This window comes from Helicoverpa armigera, chromosome 3 (genome assembly GCF_030705265.1).
Source record: "Helicoverpa armigera isolate CAAS_96S chromosome 3, ASM3070526v1, whole genome shotgun sequence".
Lineage (NCBI taxonomy): Eukaryota > Metazoa > Arthropoda > Insecta > Lepidoptera > Noctuidae > Helicoverpa > Helicoverpa armigera.
Genome location: NC_087122.1, coordinates 13304401 through 13327096, shown reverse-complemented (window position 1 = coordinate 13327096; position 22696 = coordinate 13304401). Strand labels below are relative to the sequence as shown.

The following is a 22696-nucleotide window of genomic DNA, read 5'->3' as shown; positions in this document are numbered from 1 at the left end:
AACAGGCTTCTTTTTACACGCTTTTTATTAGCTTCACCTGTATGTTTGTATGTTTGTTTGTAACCGACTTCTTTGGGCGCGATTTTGACCCACTTTAAACGGCCAGATTTCACTAATTTGATAAAATTATTCCATTTTTAACCGACTTCCCAAAAAGGAGGAGGTTACACATACACATCGATTACTCCGAGGTTTATAGACCGATTTTCGTGATTATTTTTTTGTTCGACTTGGAATAGCTGCCAGTTGGTCCCATATTCATCAGGTCAGTCAGGTGTACGCCTAAAAGCACTATTCAACTGTGAAGATTTGGAGCTGACCTGATGATGGAAACCAGAGAGGGTCGAGGGAACTCGACAACTGAATATGTAAACTACCTCGTGTTTGGGCTTAAATTATTTGTATTGACAAGACCTTTGCAACAGTGAAGGTTTGGAGCTGACCTGATGATGGAGACCAGAGAAAGTCGAGGGAACTCGACAACTGAATATGTAAAATACCTCGTTTGGACTTATATTCTTTGTATTGATGAGAACTTCCCACTTGTATGGATAGTGACAACTATTCGTATCACTGAAAAGCTTCAAATAATTACAAAAAAAATAAACCAACTTCCCAAAACACTAAAAAGCAAAAAAAAAACTAATTTTAGGTGCATCGGCCTAGAAGTCGGTGGCAAAATTAACTTAGTAACATCCATTAGACACCGACTTCTAGGCTTTTCAATTTGCAAAATATGATTTTTGTTAATTTATATAATTTTCATCTATAGTCGATAAGGTAAGAAAATTAATTAAAATTTTCTAGAATTTTTCTCTACAGATGTTAATTTTTATTTCCAATAATTATCTTTAGCCGTTTTCTCTAATATTGACATATTTTTGTATACTAAAGAGAATTTTAATTCTACAAAACAAATAATAGTTTTAAAACAAACTAAAAAGTAGAAAATAAATAATAGTTTAAAAAAAAACTAAAAACACGCTTTTTATAGAAAAACGAACTAAAAAATAGAAAATAAATTTTAATGAATTTAATTAAAATTTAATTTAAAAAAATATTTAAAAAAGCGTGGGGTGCTTTTTAATATATTATCGAAATGAAAATCACTGTACTCATACCTGTCAATAAAATATTTGTAACTATTGACACCATGCACCCCACGCTTTTTTTTAAATATTTTTTTAAATTAAATTTTAATTAAATTCATTAAAATTTATTTTCTATTTTTTAGTTCGTTTTTCTATAAAAAGCGTGTTTTTTAGTTTTTTTTAAACTATTATTTATTAATATCATTATTCGCCCCCAAAAATGTATGTTGCCTTCTAAATTACTAAGTCAGCCACAATTAATAAAGCGTCGAGCATCTAAATAATGCTATCTTAGCCACGAGTTATCTTCCACTCTAAATACAACTCAGCATGATGGTTATTTTTTTACATCTAAATTTATAGCATGCATTCTAAAAGTAAACTTCTTAAATACTATTAAGTGATATCATAAAAATATTTATTTAGCTTCTAATTTTTGTGGCTACACTTATTATTTCCCTTATTTTTTTCCGGATGGTAATTTAGGATTAAGGAAACACAATCCAGCGTTGTTGATGCGACATTGCTCAAGTAAAATTTGGTCCTTCTGCCCAACTCTCGAGACATTGACGGTCGTCTCAATGTTAACAAATTGTTTGACATTTACTTATTTTCAGCCACAAATATACTGAAATTACACATGCTCGTACTTTATAGCCCTACTCATAGGATTAAGAGGTATTATCAATTCTTGTTTGTAAAATATTGGCATTATAAGTCGGATAATAGCATCAGACATCTTATTTTATTTTAAATAACAAAGCTTTGGAGTTTTATAGTGAAGTGAATGGGACCCTTTTGTGAATTCAGTAATGAATGATTGATTGAATTCTTTTAAATATTATCTCGTTGACTATTATTTAGGTACTGTAGCGCGTGGCGCGCTAGGAACCGGGGATCTTCAGGATATTAAATTAAAAGATTGGAAAAAACTTTAACTTTGCGTTTATTCGCGGACTCGGGGGTGAAGTGACATACTTCAATATAAAAACTATTCTACTTCAAATCGAATATACTTATTTACATTATTGTCCGGCCAGGTTTCAAATATAAAACACCAAAGAGTATCTAACTAAGTACTACATCTCTACATCAGCTACGCCCTTAGGATAAAGTTGAAACTTTATCTCAAAAGCGCAGCTTTAGGCGGACAATCATATAAATGTTACCTGCCTAAACCTATCAGAAAGTTACCTACGCACGGAATTAACAAAAACAAGTCCCTTACAATGGGATAGTTAACGATAACATGCGTAGTGAATGATTTAATTGTGCCATGTTGCACCACAATAACGCACGTTGGCATTAACTCGCACGCAACAAAAACCGTGCGAAAAAGTTGCGTGGCGTGTTGCTAACAGCAAAGGATATTCAAAGTGAACACCCGTCCTGAAGGGATTACTTTTCAAGCGAAGAAAAACTCTGTATTGACAACTTACAACTTCGCCGGACGCTAACGTGTCAGATGAAGGGATAAGTCACCGTTATCAAAGTTTCTCACCTAACGTGATACAACTAAACATCTTACCCAATAATTATTTTTTTTCAATTTTGGAATATTAAATAATAAATAAATCAAATATAGGGATCATAAATCTTCGGCAGAAACCATTGTGTCAAGCAAACACTCTTCGCGAGGCTATGCCCCTTATTGCGAAGTTGATCTCAACCTCAATTCACCATCCAAATATTTTTTTCAAAACCAAATCAGATAATAATTTTGGGATCAGATTTACAGAGCAATATTAAAAAACTTATAAAAATAACACAGGCTTGACCACATTGGTTATCTTCATCTTCCTTCGTATTGAAGATGAAGTAGCTCTGCCGTGGACATCATCTTCTCACGAAGATGAAGTAGCTCACCTTCTTATCCCTTCACCGGCAATGCTCGTACGAGATAACATGAAAATATAAGACACATATTAGAAAAACAAGTTTTTAAACTAAATCAAAATGTTTCCTATATTTATATTTATTTACATTTTGCCTATTTAAAAATACTAAATTATCGTCAATATTACGCAGCTGTATTTGTTTTTTATACTGCGTGCCTATCCTCCCCTCAGAAGGATAAAAATAATGATATTCATTATTTTTCCTAACATTTTTCCGATAACAATAACAAGAATCTACAAACTTCTTATTGTTTATCACCTTTGATGATGTAGAAGTCTGACTAGACTTCAAAACCATACGTTTACGTCGCTTTCGCAAACCTTTTCTTCGAATATTATTTACTTTTAGTTTATTTTGAAAATAAATATAATTATTTTTATTTATATTATTGTCAATGTCATCTATCGTTTTGTCACAATTTTCGTCACTTACTGTCAGTACCTTTGACACTGACCTATCAATTTCTAAAGTGCTAGTATCAATAAACTTGGCAATAAACCTCGTTTTCAAAATTAAAATATTATTGGAAAAATCTATCAAACAATTATTTTTACAAAGAAAATCTCTTCCTAAAATTACGTTTTGGCGAATATTTTTTATAATTAGAAATTTATGCCTAAATAAACACGAATCTATCAAAAAATTTATGTATGTTTCGCCCAGTACATTCAACTGCGCACCAGAGACTGAAGAAGCTTCATAAGAACTGTTCTTGGTGTATTTAATGTTGAGTTCTGAAATGAACGCCTCAGATAAACAGGAAATCGACGCTCCTGTGTCGACTAACGCCCTGAACTCCTGTTGAGCAATCAACACATTAATATTTGGACCGGTCTCACCAGACTTATATTCTACTTCCGATCCAATCGCTAGCAGTTCCACAGGCTGCTCCGCATGCTGCTCCTCATCATGCTGCTCCATCTCCACATCTTTACTGGGCGGTGCTTCTTTCTCCACACTAAAAGCATTATGTGTATTAACATGTGAACAAAGGGCATTTCCTTCATGTTCTTTGTCATAGAATTTCCTGTCATCATTCCTCGGTGGAATGACAGGCAAATTGATAATTTGATTTTGTTCTTTTCCGAACAAATATCTCACTTGCACCAGCGTTTCACGCAGCTCAGATTTGGTTGCATAAATATGTGAGCTTAACATGGTCTTATACTTAAAAATAAGACCTTTTAAATAAGTTTTTACAAAAATATCATCGTCTACAATATTAGCTTTTGTCTGTAAGCCACACAGACGATAATAATATGACAATAATTCTTCTTCTTGCTCCTGTCGAGCGTTGTAGAATTTTTCTACATAATTTATATTATCTGGGAACTCTGCCCTTAATTTTTCGCATATGGTTTTATATTCAATCCCATCGACATAAATATATTTTTAATACGCAAGAGCGGGACAGTAGTGCAAAATCGTTTTCTTTCCATTTATTTATCGCGGCTATGACGCGAAATTCGAAAAGAAAGTCGTCGACGGATATGTCATCGACTCCGGAGAAAAACTGGATATCTTTGGACATTTTCCTACATTAAATAAATAAATTCCACTTAGCTCTTTTTCTCCGTATTCCAATATTTCATTGGAATCAGTGCCCAGGGTTAATCCTCCAGGCTCTTCTCTCTTCCCGTCTCGTAATGTCACCAAGCGACTTTTTCGCGTGACCTGAAAAATACTTGGGGCTTTGGCGTCGGCGCCTCCACCATATGTAGCGCGTGGCGCGCTAGGAACCGGGGATCTTCAGGATATTAAATTAAAAGATTGGAAAAAACTTTAACTTTGCGTTTATTCGCGGACTCGGGGGTGAAGTGACATACTTCAATATAAAAACTATTCTACTTCAAATCGAATATACTTATTTACATTATTGTCCGGCCAGGTTTCAAATATAAAACACCAAAGAGTATCTAACTAAGTACTACATCTCTACAGTACTCAGCTAATCTTGTGAATGTAAGTAAATCATTTTTGTATGGATATTTATGAGTATTGTAGTAGCTGCATAGATTAAATAATGAGCTAATAAATTCATTGTTTTCTTTTTTTCAATATTTTCTTACTTAACGAAAGCTTCATAATACCCTTGTTTCGTTATGTATTTGGTGAATAATGTACGGATCAAATACATTCGTTAAATGTATTTTATTTTAAAATCTGTGTATTTTCTTCCTGATATTGCTTTAAATGCTCACCATTACCATAATAATTTTAATTTAAAAAAACTTTTTGCGCTGACACGTTACGGTCCATGATTTTCATTACCAGATGCTTGCTAAAATAATTCTTGCATATTTTTTAACGTTAGCCTAACGACGGAAAAACCATTAGCTTTTAAAAAGATTATGTTAATTTCTTAAAAACCATAAAATTTTAATATTTTACCGCAACAGAGCTAAGTAAGCCAAAGTAAATGATGGTGCTTGTTATTCTTTTATTATCTGGTATTTATGCGTCAAATATTTTTAGAAACCTACAGTCATTAAAATGTTCACAATTCATAGTTCAAATACATAGTTTAAGAACTACCTGTAAATGATTTTCCGGTAAAAACTCGAAAACGTGGACATGTGCATAAATAAAAGTAAAGTTGCTCAAAAAGTGCAGATTAGTTTTCCCAAACTAAATTACTAAAAGAAAGCACTCATCACGTAAAACCTTCGTTACTCTGAAACAAAAAAAAAATGAATTCAACAAGAAAAAAAAACATCATTGCCTAATTTGTTTTGCACCTAGCAATGAACCCGTTTGACCTCAAACTAAAATGCTAATTAATACGCGTTCAAAGGGAGGCGAGAAATTGCTAAGACCTTAAAAAAGATGGACGTTTTTACATTCGGCTCGTTAGTTAAAGTGGTTTACAGTCTAGGACCCAACGATGCATGCACGAGCCTCCTAAATGCGGCTACTCTCGCCTCTTATTAAAATTTTATTCGAAAATTCTAGCTTTTCTTCTTAGACTATTCAACTAACAAGAACCGAATTTTCCCGACCATGTTAGAGTCGGCTTCCAGTCTTGCAAGAAGCACTTTTTAAAGATACTGCTCAGAAACAGTGTATTATATGGCTGTTCCAATAACATAACTAAGTAAGCCGGGCAACCCGATAAATCTTTAAGATGTCAGACAATTTACACCTGGGGAGAGAGACAAGGCAACGAATAAGCGATAGCTCACTCATGTTGAATAATATCGTTACGCACGCACACGTCGTAGACAAGCATGGTCTTGTCGCTTATATACAAGAATGAACTGTCGTATCTTTGGCAGAGGCACGACAGTAGCGTGTCCAGTTGGTTACAACTCTAAGCTTTTCATACAGAGAAAAAGTATTATGGGCTGCTTTAAGCCAAGCTTTGTGGTCGCTTTTTATGTTACATTTTAAATGGTGATAAGTATGACTCCTTTGTTATTATTTTAGTGCTTTTAGCGTATGCGAAACCACTAAAGATTAGGCGATGCTTTGGGCTTTTTATAGAACGCAAATAAGCTTCTTTTGGTAATGTTTTCATGGAAAATCAACTTTGCTATTGCATTATGATTGGTGAATAAATAATACTTTTTTGTAAATTGAAAACATTTTAGGATTACATATTATGTTTTGATAAATAATTTTATGTAAGAGTGCAGTTTGACAGAATATTTTAATGGGAAAAAATAACCTATTTACATTATTTCAACGAACATTAACTCCAGCTAAAATGTCTGCAAACTGCCTAAGAATTAACGGCACACAAATACGGGTAATTAGATCCTTAGACCATAAAACCGAAATGGCGGTCCATTTACAAAGAATTTAACCTTCGTTGCTAGATTGATGAGTTTGTTGGCACAAAAAGACCAGAAACGGTCCTTTACAAAATTTAATGTAGGGTCACAAAAAATTGTACTTTAGGGACTCTTAAGGCATGGACACAATGATGGCAAACAATTTATGGGTTGCAATATCAACACTGTAATATGAACTAGTGTGATATATTTGGTGTGATCAAATACAGAGTTAGACTACATTATAGTCACATGAATGAACGTTAGCAAAAATAAGGATATGCCACAATATGGTGTCTAAGACATAATATTACCGGTCATACACAATACTTGTCAACGTTTACTTACGACACTCGTTTAGTTCGTGCCAAACTTTTGGTGAAGGGCGGGCGTTTTGGGGGCTGTCTTTTGTTTTTACGTGCTGATTTTCAGCCTACTTTGAATAAACGACTTTTGATTTTGATTTTGTCGTTAAAAGTATTTGCGCGGGAATCAATTTTAGGTATCATCTAATGATGGGGAGAAAAGGAAGGGTACTTGTGTAATTACAGATTGTAGTATATTGTTCCTTAGGTGAAACTTCATATTATTTCTTGATACTGGCGTTTTTGCTCGATACTAATAAAAGTACGGAACCCTCCGTGCGCTAGTCCAACTCACAGTTTTTCATTTGCATTATAATTGTGCCTTTTACAACGAGTTCTAGATACGGGAGTATTAAGTGTAGTCCAGGCCTAATCGTTTTTGGTAATGACGTGGATTAAGTCGCCGGGCCCACGACTAAGACTTGGGCCAATTATATTGGGCGTTGACGTATTGCTATTGTTTTTTATATGAACGTAGCTATTTATGGAATAGTAACGTTAATCCAGTTTGGGTTTGAGGAGGAAGGTAGGAAGGATTAGTGTTGAAAGTTTTTTTTGGTTTTATTACGTATAGGATTACTTAAGTATTGGGTGTCCGTTAGTAAGTCGCATTTTCTTTGAAATTATCTACATATTAAATGATAAATACATAAATAATTAAGAAATAGATTAATGAATTCATTAAGAATGTTTTTTTTATATTAATAGGCAAATAAAAACTCTTTCAAAACGATAAAAAAAATGGGTCACAAGTGGGTGCTATGGAGAAGAACTGGCAATGAAATGCAATATTAACGTCATGTAGGAGTTGGACCCTTGTATTTTGTATATGCACCTGAAGGTGAAAGTTCATAAAAGCTAAGGGCAGTCAAAAAACATTCCTCAGAGACAGAAGATTCAAGTTTCAAATATTCAACGCGTTTACAAACAAAATTGTTTACGTGCTCTTTTACCAACTTCTCGAGTTAAACTATGAATTTTAGACTAAGAGTAGCACTATACTGCAAATTTTTAGTCGGCCGATAGTTTTTTTAGGCTAATTAATCAGTATTAAGATGAATTAAGCAAGTGCGCACAGATCTGGTATTTAGCTGGTATCAGACCGACTGAAAACTCTAAAAATTGGAATCCCCTTAAAAGAAAATTGCCAAACATCGGGTCAACTGTTGGCCGACTTTTTAGTCTTTAGTATGTAAGTACTTTTAGGTCGAGTTTCGAGTTACACAATATCCAACCACAAAGGCTATCTAGTTGTCAGAATTACTTGAAATATGTATTAAACTAAACCAACCTTTGATGTAGGATCGCGTGAAAAATATTTGAAAATCTATTGCACCTAAGTTGTTAAGTAAAAGTACTTGAGATAATTTATATCATCTCTTTAGAATCTTCTTTTTGGATTTTGAGGGATTATTTTAAAAATTATGCTTACTAATTTTAGTTGAGAAGCTGTCCAGATGACTAGCCTACACAGTGGGTTCACTACACTTGAACATTATCTAGATACATATGCCATTAAAATGATAAAATAGAACATGATTCTACTACTACATTATTCGCATTATAAAAACCCACTTACTGAGACGAAACTTAAGCGTAGGTTTAAAAATGCCTACCCTTAAACCATCTCAGAAACAGCCTATATTTTCAACTATTCTATCTCATAAATATTTGAGCTTACTCAATTAAATTTCAAAGTATCTAAGTTCCGTATAACGTAGTGTCGTGTTGGCCATAGTAACAAGCTGTGCAATGTGAAGCGTTCCGTGTTACGGACGGCAATAAAAGAGCGCACATCTCTGCGAGGAATCGCAAGGGTTTGTATGGTGTGTGGTGGAAGATGTAAGCGGTTGGTTTGGGGATTGCCTACGACTGTGGGAATGTTGAAATATGATAAAGCCTTGTACGGATTTGACGCTCTAAAGTTTTTGTTCATTATTTAAATATGAATATTCAAGAGTCGGAACTTGTCCAATTGATCCGAGAAGTTTAGATTGATGCACCGAATTTCCCTGTATATAAACGCCTAGTCGGTAAAAGGTGTAAGGCATTAGTGTAATACATTAGATGATTATAATCATAATTAATAGCTGTGGTACCCGGCAAATACAATAGGGGATAGAAAATATAAGCACAACAAAATAATGGTTTGCGAAAGAGGTCCACTTCGGCATTATGCCAGACAACCGGTCAATGGCCACTTCTTCTGGATATAAGTTAAGGGCCAAACAGCATGAATTTTTAAATACGGAATCAAAATAGCCAAATAATAAAAAAGCATGCCATCGCTTACAACTTGCACCACACACAAAAGTAGTAAATCATATTCTCGGCCGTCCTATCTGTTGCAGCATTCATTGACCGTAAAATCTTTTTACTATACGCCTTAACGTACCGGCTCCAATCCGATTCAGCTTTTCTAAATCACATGTAATTCTAACATAGAGAAAACTATCTATTTTTTAGGATTTTCTGCTGAGTTAGGATAGACCCCTTGTCCAGTAAAATGTCTTTATCAGCTATTTATCATGTTTGGGTCTAGAAAGTTCGGTATGTTTTGAATAGGATTTGTAAGTCATTAGTGTGTTTTTAGAACTGTGTATTTTTTGTTTCTGTCAATGTACTAGCTATGACATATTTAGAGTGCTTATTCATAAGTTTTCGGCAAGTATTGTAGATTGTTTCTTTTATTGAAAACAATATTTATAGAATTGTAACGGCAAAAACCAATAAAATCTTTGTGATGTAGCGCACAATTAAAAGGAATATTACATCATGATTTAGAATCACACATTCACGTTCAACCATTCTGTTAAACCAATAAAAGCCTAGTTTATCCTACTATGACAATGTTTAATCTAGTGTATGACACAGCCATCAATCGTCTGAAATATTCAGCCAATGCGACAGTGTGTAGCCAGCCTAATATCGCGTACGATGCGAACTATGTTGCATACTCGCCAAAGACTAATGCTGTGCTGCACACTACGGATTACGTGGACAAATATTCCATATCAGCCAGCATTAGGCCTCGGCCTAGTTTCGGCCGATTACTTAGATCATTCGACTAATTGGAACCACCATGAGCAGCAATTTGTATGTGAAATATTTACCAATTTGCTAGGCAAGCAAGGCAACGTAACGTATAGTGATAGCTCACTCATGCATTTTCGATTAAATTGGTACATATCAAACTACAAAATTGACTAACTCACGCATACCCAACTCGCTCATGTACATACGACTATGTCCTGTGGTTTTGCAGGTTAGGGACAGGCAAGGCAAAGGCATTTCCAGTTGGTTAAGTGCTCTGAGACCGATTAATAGCTTTGTGGCTACAGAGGCCAGAAACGGGGATTATATAAAGACAAACTGTTACCGGACAAAATGTGGTTCAGTATAAATATACGTATGAACGTAAATTTTGGTTTTTGATTTGTAGAGCGCAATTACTTGGAAACTAGGGGGGTTGTTGAATTATTTACTCGGTTCTGGAGATTAAGGTGCTGGAATCTCATGTATTATAACAGTTTATAGCTTGGGAAACATTTATTATTGTAATTTTGTATGAATATTTTGTGTCTAGAACTTCTAAATGGGTGGTAGTAAAATGTGCATCAATGGTGATTCCTTAAATAAAAATAAAAAAATTTCTATAAACCTAAACTATCTACTGTGACTAAAATAAACCTAAATTCTCGAAAACTAAAAAAAGGAAGCACTCTTTTCCTAGATCCAGCCTAAAAGCCAAGAGCCTTAAATAAAAATCGTACCCGTTGACCCGAAGTGAAGGCAATATTTCAAATTCAATGCCACGGAAAAATTGCCTCGGAAATCTAGAAAATCATTCTAGATTTTTCCAGCAAAGCTGAGCCTTTTCACAATAGCATGAGAATGGAAAGATAAATTTAATACTTACCTTTTTTTCGCTGTTACTATAAGTCATGCAAAGTCAGATAAACTGAGTACGTTTTGTTTGGAAAATTGGTAGAAAGCCAGCTCTTCTGAAAGAGGATTGGAAACCCATTGTTGGCGGTTTTTTGTTCCGCTTGAAATATCATCTCATTCAATTTAGCCCGAAGGAATGTTTTGGTTGCAACTTCATCAGAAAATTTTCAGACGAAGAGTAAACATTTTAATACATTTCCAAAATATATATTCTTAGAATTTAACATCCAATTTTGAACCGAACAATTTCTCCCTAAAATAGTTCTGAAGATATTTTTCTACTGAGAATCAACAAACTAATCAGAAGTGACACCAACATTTTTCTTAAAACAAACTTAAGTAAGAAAGCCAGTCGTCCGTTTAAAACAACAGGTAAATAACCCAAAGGAACATGAAAAAGCTTTCAGGCTTCAAGATATTTGTAATTGTAGGAGTATTAGTCTATTATTAATATCGAAAGGTACTCGATTAATCCTTACGAATGCCACTGAATATAATATTTGTTTTTTTACCTAAAATGTTTCGGGGAACGAAAAGTTCGTGGAATATCATCATCATCATCATCAGCCTATCGCAGTCCACTGCTGGACATAGGCCTCTCCAAGTGCACGCCACTGAGATCGATTTTCGGCTTCTCGCATCCAGCTCCTGCCAGCCGTCTTGCGTCATCACTCCACCGTGCCTGAGGACGTCCTACGCGTGGAATATAGCTGCACATTTCACCTGACGACGGTTATAGCTGTTTTGACATGAAGTATTAAGTTATAGACTGGAACGTCCGACTAGACTATGGACTAAGGTTGTAGCTCAGAAAACACTACACAAACTTTTATTTTGCACTATATCATTTCCATTTAATCATACGGTCAATTAGCTTATAAGGGGTAATTTGACCCCATTTCGACATGGGTATTTTAGTTTATTTACTTAAGCAATCACACAAACATAGAAACAGCTGAACATCTTTATTAGATTTTATTTATTTATTTATTTATTTATTTATTTATTTGGTTAACCAACAATTATTTACACAGTTCGTTTACAATATTTGATTTAAAATTACATTTATGAGTGTATTAATTACTTAAAGGTTAACACCACTTGAACAATTTTTGATCAGTTTTACAAAATGCTGTTTGTTGCTCATTACTAAAATTAGGCAAAATTAAAACGATCGACAATAACAATTATAACAAAATACAACTACATATTACAGCTCATAGAGAGTAGTATTAACATCTTTGGTTAGTATCTACCTTAAAATTTTTAAACAACATAAACATTACATACTTATAAAATTAGGTGATTAGAATAAATGCAAAGAAAATTAAAATTAAAATTAAATACATCACAGCGAATAGAATTACAACAATAAGTTACAGAGATCCATGAATCAATAATTTTACAGAATAGAATACAATACATTGCATAATACACATTTAGCAAATATAAAGGCTATATAATGGTATTGACCAGTATGACAGACACCCTTGATCACTCAACTAATTAAAAAACCTGTTAAATTCCAGAAAAGTGCTCTCTAATTATTTTACGAAATTTGCTCAGACTGTCGTGGTGCACATCTGTAAGATGACTGCAACTGTTAAGTATTTTGCAGAGACGTGGAATAGGAGAGTGTGCACCTAGAACCGTTCTGCGTAAGGGTGGGTGCAATGGAGTGATGGGGGTCCTAGGATATCTTGATGGGGCACGAAACTTAAAAAGACTCAGAACATTAGGGCAGTCGATGTTATTTCTTAGTAATTTAAAAATAAACAAAGCATCAATTACATCCCTTCGGGCTGATAACGACTGCATCCTGAAGTACTTCAAACGATCATTGTAGGAGGGTAGCCGTTTGCTTTTGCCCATTGAGAAAGCAAGATGCCAAAGAAACCGCTTTTGTATCCTTTCTAGGAATAACTTATGCGTGGCGTAATGTAAATTCAACCTTATTTCAACGTCACTTTAAAACTCGAATATTGAAATGAAAACCGACTGTTTCAGAACTAAATATATCCTGTGTAGAATTTAATTATGTCGACCGGGCATTTCCTTGTGTATTTATTAAATCGTCTAGTAGAGGCGTGGGAATTATAATACTTGTGGTATTATTTGAAGACTAGTTGCTGTCTGCGATGTCGTCCACGTGAGAACTACAGAGCAATTGGGTATAGTGAATTTCACATTACAGCATAATAAATAGTCCGTATACATAGTGAACAACTATTGGTTAAGTAACAGTTATAGAATCGATTAAAGTTTAAACTGTGCTTGGGATGGTAAATAAAATACATAGGTATAGTTAACTTATACATTTTGATGATATAAAAAAAAGAATTGTTTTCTTCAAAAGTTGAAGCAAAAACTTGTGAATTGCCAAAATATTAATATTACAAATATATTAATTTTGAGAAATGACGAAAAGGTTTTCTAAGAGCCTATATCAAGAAAGTTAGTTCATCAGTAGTACTTTTTCAAAGAAGACAAAATTGAAACAAAACTTTTAAAGTCAAATAGAATAAGTATTTTAATATATTTTGCGAAATATTACTAAAGTTCTATGATTTATGAAAAAGTCACTCATTGATTCCAGTCAATCCTTACTAACACTATCAATGCAAAAGTCTCTCTGTCTGTCTTTTGCGCTTTTATGCCAAAACTACTTAATTCGTTTATATGAGGTTCTTAGATCGTTTTAAACTTAAGAAAATACATAGACTACTTTTTACCCTGGTGCAAGAAGTAGTGAATGCAAGTGGAACCGAAAGAAAAAAGCTAGTAAGTCATATATTAAAACTAAATGCTATTTCTCTTCTTGAATTTAAGAACTAGTAGATCAAAAACTAACTTTATTCTGAACTTTCTAATTGTGTCCAAAAATAGCCTGGAGGTTACTTAACAAAGTTTCTAGCCTTATCAAAGCATAACCCAAGTTAAAAGATTGTGAGATTAAACTCAAGAGTTAAGTATCTAACTTTTAAACTTGTTTAGATAATTAATCATTTAATATCTTTTCATCAAAAGTAAAATTTCTGTAACTGAAACAATTGAAACGGTTTTTAATGGTTCGAACTTTGGATATTATTTTTGTAAGTCAATGTCACGAATTAAAAATTTAAAAAAGTTTGAATTAAGGCCCAGGCTCCATTTTAACGGGGCGGAAAACTTGTCTGGTCTTCGTCCACTCAGTAGCAGGAATATCCCTAAGTGGAGCAATTCTATTGATTGTTTTAAAAAATACGCTCTTTTCGGTTTGGTGGAGTCTGAGCATAATACCTATATTTTAATAAAGTATCTTCATTGCTTTTCCCAATTTTTCATATTCCTAAAAAAATGTATTGATTAATAATGCTTGACTAACTTCAAAAATAAAAACTGTTATCGTACCTATCAAGTTTTTACTATTTTAGTTGTCTATATTGATATAAGTCTCCAAATAAATGATCACATCAAATATTGAAAAAATAATAAATCACAATAACATTTTATCACACAGGTTCATTACATTATAAAAATGAAACTTCATTATTGTCGAATCATCATTTAATATTGCAAACCATTTAAATTCATCCATCACCCTTTTATCAATCATTATATTAATAGTAATTCAATATGCAACCAATCACTTTGGATCAATCAATCATAGATTGCGATCCATTTTTCTTATTCTCAAAATCCTACTCAGTCTTCGTTATTTATGTAACAAGCAGATTAAAATTGAACACAAGGTTTTAATCTATACTGGCTTCCGCTCGTGGTTTCACCCGTGTTTCGAGCGAGTCTGGAAAACGAACTAGAATTATCTGTTGAAAGGTATTTGTCAATGCTATTGAGCAATAACTCCGTGGCAATAACTTATCCGTTAAGAAAAATAAGCCACGTTGGCCTTGTAGTCTACAAGCCCAATTTAGCTAAGCAATTGCTTGAATAAAATACAATACAATATATGATTCGGCTACACTGGGATCGAATTTAGAACCTCATGCGTTGTCAGCTGTAGGTACTAAGCTACTATTTCCCTACATTGAAACGCAGCTTACGCACACAGATTATCATAGAACCTCCCATGAATATAAATCCCAGAATCTGGGTAATCGCAATGCCTATCTCGATACAACAGCTTAGAGTACTTAACCAACTGGATCTGCCAATAAGCCCTTATCTCTATGTGAAAATGTCAATTAACAAGTGGCAATAAATAGTGATAGCTCGCTCAGATGTTTTCGATCACTTCGTTAGGCATGAATAACAATATTGACTGACATAAGCTTAAACTTGATATACACATATTCCCCCCTCTAGATGGACAGCCGATCTCGCCAAGATTGCAACTAAGCAATAGCTACGGATTACCGAAGCCTGAGGATAGTGACGAACCTTGAGGGAGGCCTTTGTTAAGTAGTGGACGTCTTTTCGCTAAATTGACTAAAGAACATACGTATACCTTATCAGAAGAGTGAGTCAGAGAAAGCTCTGTAGGTACGTTTAGGGGAAGATACGTCAACGGCGTCTCCAGTGGTTATATGCTCTAATAACAACAGTGATACTGAAAATTGGTAATACAAAGCGTGCTCTCATTACCGACACTGTTTTCGACGCACTGAATACAATCTTGATGAAATAACTCTGCTTTGTGTGTGTACGTGTCGGTAGGATTACGTGATGTTGTACCTATCTGGTTGAAAATATTGCTATGTACAGTATTGTAGAGAAGATTGGCCTAGGATTTGTAATTAATATGTGTCTATTTTTAAAGAGTTTTTTAAGTTCTGATTTTGATCATTTTAACAGGTAAATGACGGTGGTTTTCGAAGTGACGAGTCCAGCAGGTTTCTGACGACGGCGAAGTTTGTTTAAAATTAATTGTGCCTAGACTTATAATTCTCAACCTGCTAAAGTTCCAATAGGACGTTATTAAGTCACAAACCCTTCACATTCATATCAGGCGAATATTAAAAATATTTCAACCCTAAATAAGGCCTTTAACCCTCAAACGGCAAAGTCAAACATTTACCCAAAACTTCATCCATTCAAATGTCACTTATATTTTTCTTTTTGACCCAAAAATTATGAAATATACCGCTTATTATTCAGCCAGTGAGGCAAACTTAAACAATTTGAGCGAACATTAAGTTTTAATTGCAACCTTAATAAAATACAACATTAATGAACTCTTACTGTGAAAGTTCTCGGTTTCACCCGAAGAGTAGCCTTATGGTCCTGTTTTTGGGTAATTTCGTGCTGACAAGAAATATGGGTGGCTGTTTACTTAAATTAATTCTGGAGCTGTACTTTTTGTGGCATAGTTTCATCTGAAGTGGAACTCTAAGGAATGTAATTGAGTCTGTTTTGTAACAGGGAAGATGTTGGCTTATTACTAGAATTAGGTAAGGTTTTGAACTTGTGATGCGAGCGGGTTGTTAAGGTGTGCTGAACTTAATGATCACAATTATTTATTGCTTTCACTGGTGTATATGTCTCTAGTTTATTAAACACAAAATGGTGTTTACGAAATTGAATATACGTACTCGTATACTTAGGTAGATTTTAAGACCTGCCTAAGTCCAATAATAACAACAAATCCTATATTTTTATGTCTGTAAGTCACGTGCCAAGAAAAAAGTTTTCTTCAAACTAAGGCCAACAAAGAATTCATAAAACTCCTTTTGAATTCTAAACTGGGCATTATTACAGTTTTATAAAGTTTCGTAATACGTTAAAACGGCTGGAAACATGCTACCTGATGTATTCCCAAAGGTGTTTTATTGTAGGAAGAAAGGTTCCTATTTGTAACTTTTGTTTTAAAAGGGATTCTTATTTTGATTATTTGGTAATATTTTAAACTTTTTTGAAGAAATCTATTCTCATGAACGGTTTCATGATTTGGAAAACCATACTCGAGAGTCATGTCAAATATGCAATCATTTTTTCAGTTTCTTTTTTGAGGGCCAGTTTAAAAAATTTTTTCTTCTTTTTAACTCAAAGGGCATCCAGCTATGAGTAATTTCAAAATGCAAAGACTCGACCGTCCAAGTACAGATTTATTACATCTTGCAGGATTGTAAAGGATTTAAACTGAAAAATTATACTTTATCCTTTTGAGAATCCATCATCCTCTCAAGAAATACTTGAAATTCATAATATTCTTGCGGAAAAGTGGTCGGAGCAAGCGCAATGCGGTTTCTACGTGTTATTTTGAAAGAAAATGTTTTAAGTTACATATCGTACTATGATGTATGGGTATATACCACACTACAAACTTTTAGTCGGCCGATAGTTTGTTTGGGCTCATAAATCAGTATGGAGATGAATATTAGTAAGCGCATAACAACGATCAGGTATTTGGCCGGTATCAGACCGACTAAAAACTTTGATTGAATTCACGATTTTCTCAAAATAATATTTTTCTTACAATCGGCCCAACTATCGGCCGACTGTTTAGTTTGCAGTATGAAGGTAAGCTAACAGTATTGTATGTTATGCCCGTTTTCACCAACAACCTCTTACCGTTTCCCTATCTAAAAGCTACTTTTAATAAGGACCCCTCCCAATTTGACACCTACCTAAATTAATTTTCACCACACTTGTACATGGATCCCTTAAGTAAGTGACAGATTACTAGTTCTACAAACGATAATGCAAAGTCGATATTTTATCGATAAAATGATTTTTCTCTACTTCTTAAGAAATAAACGTCTATCGAGTATATATGACTAAAGCCTGTGAGTTTTTTTCCTTGTGATGTTATTTTAATTTAACTTAAACTACATTACGCTATGTTTTATGCAATAAAACAGTAAAGAGGTTTTCTATAGGTGAATTTTTACCTTTGTCATTCGCGCGTTTGTCAAATTGACTGATGTGTATGTGTACATTACATAGAGTGAGGTTAATTTTGGGTTTATTATTGTTGAATAGATAAGTTTATTTTGGCAGAGAAGAGAAAACGAAGATAAACCTTTCTTGCAGAAGAAAAAGACAAGCTAGTGAAATTGCTGACGTCTCATAGAGACACAATATTAAACAAAAAACGGATGGGACCACGAACGAAGCCAAAAACAAAGCTTGGATCCAGTTACAAATAGTTTTAATGCGATAGGAACCGTTTACAGGTAGGTAAATGTGAATAATATCTGTGTATAATAATATAAGATATTGCCGTTCAACGATGTTCCTTGTTTTACTGTCGACTTCATTGTATTTTTGTTCTCCATGAGTTGATGGATTTAAGTATGGGGTTTAAATTATACATTTATTATATTTATTTAGTTTCAGGTGGTGCGAGAAATTGGAAAGACGTGTAAAAACATGCTGCGCCCAGCCCACCTCAAATTGAATTGGTGCAGGAGGATGATGATAATGTTTGGTACATCATATGAGGACTAATATTAAAATATTTGTTTACTATCTTTGTTTTAATTTATATATTTTATTATGTTCAATATTAGCCTACTTCTTACCTCCAGAGGGTATCCCCTATCACCTAGGAGATAGGCTCCTCCATATTCACCATTTTCGAATCATTGGTATCTACTCCAGTTTTGGTATTTAAGGCCAATTCAAACCTGAGCGATATTCGCTGCCGCTGTGGGTAGAGGTAGATACCGCACGGGTTTCGCTCAGGTATTTAGTATCAAGTATAGTTACCGGCACGGATATTGAGCTCTCGGCGGAAGAGTGAGGATCGCTTTGCGCACTGTACACAAGGCAATAAACCAATAAATGGCTTCTGCGCAGGTTAAGGTCAGGGCTCAATATCCGTGCCAATAACTATACCTACAGCGGCTAGAGCGACCTGAGCGATATTCACTGCCGCTGTGGGTAGAAGTACATACCGCGCGGCAGCAGCGGCATACGTCCCGAACATCAACAGTAATATTATCGCATACCCACTGGGTTTTCTCTGTCGCAGGTGGTAGCGAATACCGCTTAGGTCTGAACAGTCATATTACCGCATACCCACAGGGTTTTCTCTGCCGTAGACGGTAGCGAATACCGCTTAGGTCTGAATAGGCCTATAGATGTCCCGGCCACCGCGAAACTACATCAGTGATTACCAGATTTGCATCTGTTATGGTCTGTATATTTATGGACATGCAGGACTACCTATTTTTGAATAATTCAGCGACATCACGACCTAGCAAGTGCATTCATAGCAAGTGATAACCTATAATCTATATCTATACTAATATTATAAAGAGGAAAATGTTTGTTTGTTTGGTTGTAATGGATAAACTCAAAAACTACTGGACCGATTTTAAATATTCTTTCACCATTAGAAAGCTATATTATCTGCGAGTAACATAGGCTATATTTTATCCCGGTGCGGGCAGTAGCTCCCACGGGACGCGGGTGAAACCGCGGGAAAACGGCTAGTCTTATAAAAAAGTCATGATCATCGTACTTATTTCTCAGTCATCTGCTCTTTCACGTAAGATAGGTACGTGGTCTTCTAATGATTATTATTTTAGTATTTTACATATCCACAACCTCCACAGCTTCTAAACTTTCTAAAAGTTTACGTTTCATTTTTTTTTGTATTTTTTTGCTTTTTAAACATGGTATTTTTGGTGTTACATAACATATAAAGGTACATTTCACTATCCACGGTTCAAAATATGTTTGTATTCTGTAATGATAATGATAGGGGTTGTTTAAGCAGGCATCAATCGGGCCCCCAAGTTGAAGTCAAATTTTAAGGTTATAATTTGACACCTAGGCTTTGGTGAAAATGAAATTCTTATTAAGTCTTCCGTAAATGCTCCCTAAATTTAGGTATTCGTTGGTGAAAACGGGCATTAGTCTCTGAGGTGCGAGGCAAGATACAACATATCGAATGTGTTTCGTTTCTGTTAGCACTTTTGTAAGGATACCTTGTTGATAGACGAAATGCTTTACATGTTCTGTGTTTCTGTGTAATACTAAGATGTTAACCGCTGTTCTACTCGCATCCCGAGGGAACAACTTCCCACACCCGGATAAAAGAAGCTTAATTTATAATTTAGTAGGTAAATGTTCGAAATTGGGACAATTTATCAAAAACAAACAAAAATATCAATTTTCAAGTATTTTCCTTATTTTCTTGACAATATTGTTTTTCCTCTAAAGCCTATTTCTTAATTGATACTCCAACGTACACGTGTAAAATTACAAATAAGATATACATTCAAGTCAAATTGTTTTCAAATAATTATAGTAGTGCTATTACTTTGCCCTTAATTTTAACTATTGAATAAGTACCCACGTTCTTGGTAGCCACTTCTCGTAGCATTAAATAAATTGACTTTCAAGTAGACTGTGGGCGGTACGTTGCAGGTTGCTTCAATATAAACTGCTCATTTTATTATCGTAGGCGTTATTGAAAAACCAATAAAACAAAAGGTCAAATACTAAATCTACTTGCATTTGAGTGCAATTGGAGTACTCAGAGTAGAAAAGAGCTAAAATGTTGAGAGTAAACTTAGTATGTTTGCAAACGAAATTGGTTGGCTAATGATATGAAGTTAGGTTAGTCTTTGAGATTTTAAGTTGCTCCACAAAAAGCTATAAAAAGTACTTCGTTATTAGTGATTTTGTTAATAGATTAGCTCGTGCTATGCATTTGTCCATAGACCATAAAGTTAAGCAGCGCTTAGCACGATTTGTCCATGGATGGGGGTTTATTTATCACTAGCCGTTTTCCCGCGGTTTCACCCGCGTCCCGTGGGAGCTACTGCCCTCACCGGGATAAAATATAGCCTATGTTACTTGCAGATAATATAGCTTTCTAATGGTGAAAGAATATTTAAAATCGGTCCAGTAGTTTTTGAGTTTATCGATTACAACCAAACAAACAAACAATGTTTTCCTCTTTATAATTTTAGTATAGAAGTATAGATGACGAGTTCCTTGTTTTGGAAGGGATGTTAATTTAGTGGGTTTCCTGCGTGTTGCCGGCTGTCCTTTGAACATCTTTGGCAGTCGTTACGATTAGTCAGAAGCCAGATATTCTGACAACCCGTCATTAACATGTTAATATTTGCTTATATCTAGACACACGGCAGTGTGTCCGCCAAGTTCGAGCAAAAAAAGCGACACACCGGCCGTGGGTTATATTACACGAACCATTTCGGGCCAAATTCGACCCCCCTGTAACTCAAAATCTATTTTGTTTACGCATATCAAATTTCTAGTATCTGTTGAGACCCCCTCACTTATCTAAAATACAAAATTTCATTAATATACCTATTGTAGGTCTTGAGATATTGACGTCAGAAAATCGCTATTTTTACTATACACTCACTGACTGACTCACTCACTCATCAAAAACCTAGACCACTTCCAATGGTCGTATTGACTTTAAATTTGGCATGAATTGACATAAAGACCTACCGTCTTTATGTCAAGGTAAAGGAAAAAATCGGAAAATGGCCAAGTGTGAGTCGGTTTCAAAATAATGAAGGTGTAAATTTATATCCCTAAGGAACTAAAACGAACTAAATTTATCTATGTATATTTATATATCTTCGAATGGTCGTACCGATCTGAAATTCGTTACAAAGGTTTAAGTCAAAGTAAAGTAAAAATCTGAAAACGGCCAAGTGTGAGTCACTTTCGATAATAACGAATGTGTAACTATGATCCACGAACATAATATATGATAACATGTCATGTCAGTCAGTTGGTAAATCTAGTCCATTTAGTTATTCTAGATCACTTCTTTGTAAGAAGCATAGTGCATATTCAAAAATCTGAAAGATAGTATAAATGAGACATTTCCTTAACTAACTTAATCATAAAGAAAAAAAAATAAACAACCTTACAAAAATAAATGAAATCCCACCCAAAACAAAAATATGAAAGACTGCCAAGTTCGATGATATGGGAATGCTTCGCCTATAAAAGAAGTGAGATCTGAATAAGTACCAAGTTGCATACACATACCTCAGTTAAAAATAGTTACTTTTTAATGATGTTACTTGGCAAGTTTTAATAGAAAATTAAATACTTGATTCCTTGCGTTTAGTAGTTTTTTTAACAAGGTGTGTCAAAACTTGCCAAGTAACATTATTAAAAAGTAACTATTTTTAACTGAGGTATGTGTATGGAACTTGGTACTTATTCAGATCTCACTTCTTTTATAGGCGAAGCATTCCCATATCATCGAACTTGGCAGTCTTTCACATTTTTGTTTTGGGTGGGATTTCTGTTTAGTCAAAAGATTTCCCTTTGAATTACTAAATTCAATACCATAAATTATATTAATAAATCCGATACACATTAAGGGGTGTATCCACGAGAGAATTACGTCCGTGACCGGTCCGGTGCCAAAACTTGTTCAGGTTCAACGGGTATCGATATTATGAGTGTAAGAGGCGTGTCTGTATATGCATACTTACTTAGTTTATAGTTATTATTGTGTATAAAGAAATATAGTAAAAATTCTGCTGTATTATTTGATTTTAATAAACCGTAGATGAAATTATCAAATTAAAATTAGTAGGTAAGTACCTACAGTTTTTTCTATTTCTCTACATTGAAGTATGTTTAAGTACTGCTTCAACTTATAGTTAAGAGTTACTTCAAAATAAATTAAAAAATATTCTAGTTTAAATTCTAGTTTAATGCCCCAATCATA

General features: G+C 34.3%; 1 long non-coding RNA gene across 1 annotated transcript; it reads left to right on the top strand.

Moving 5' to 3' along the window:
• Positions 1 to 17565: 17565 nt before the first annotated feature.
• On the top strand, positions 17566 to 18484 carry LOC135119338 (uncharacterized). The gene is made up of 2 exons (XR_010278191.1): positions 17566 to 18191; positions 18349 to 18484. It is a non-coding gene; the product is annotated as an uncharacterized LOC135119338 (long non-coding RNA).
• The last annotated feature ends 4212 nt before the right edge of the window (positions 18485 to 22696 follow it).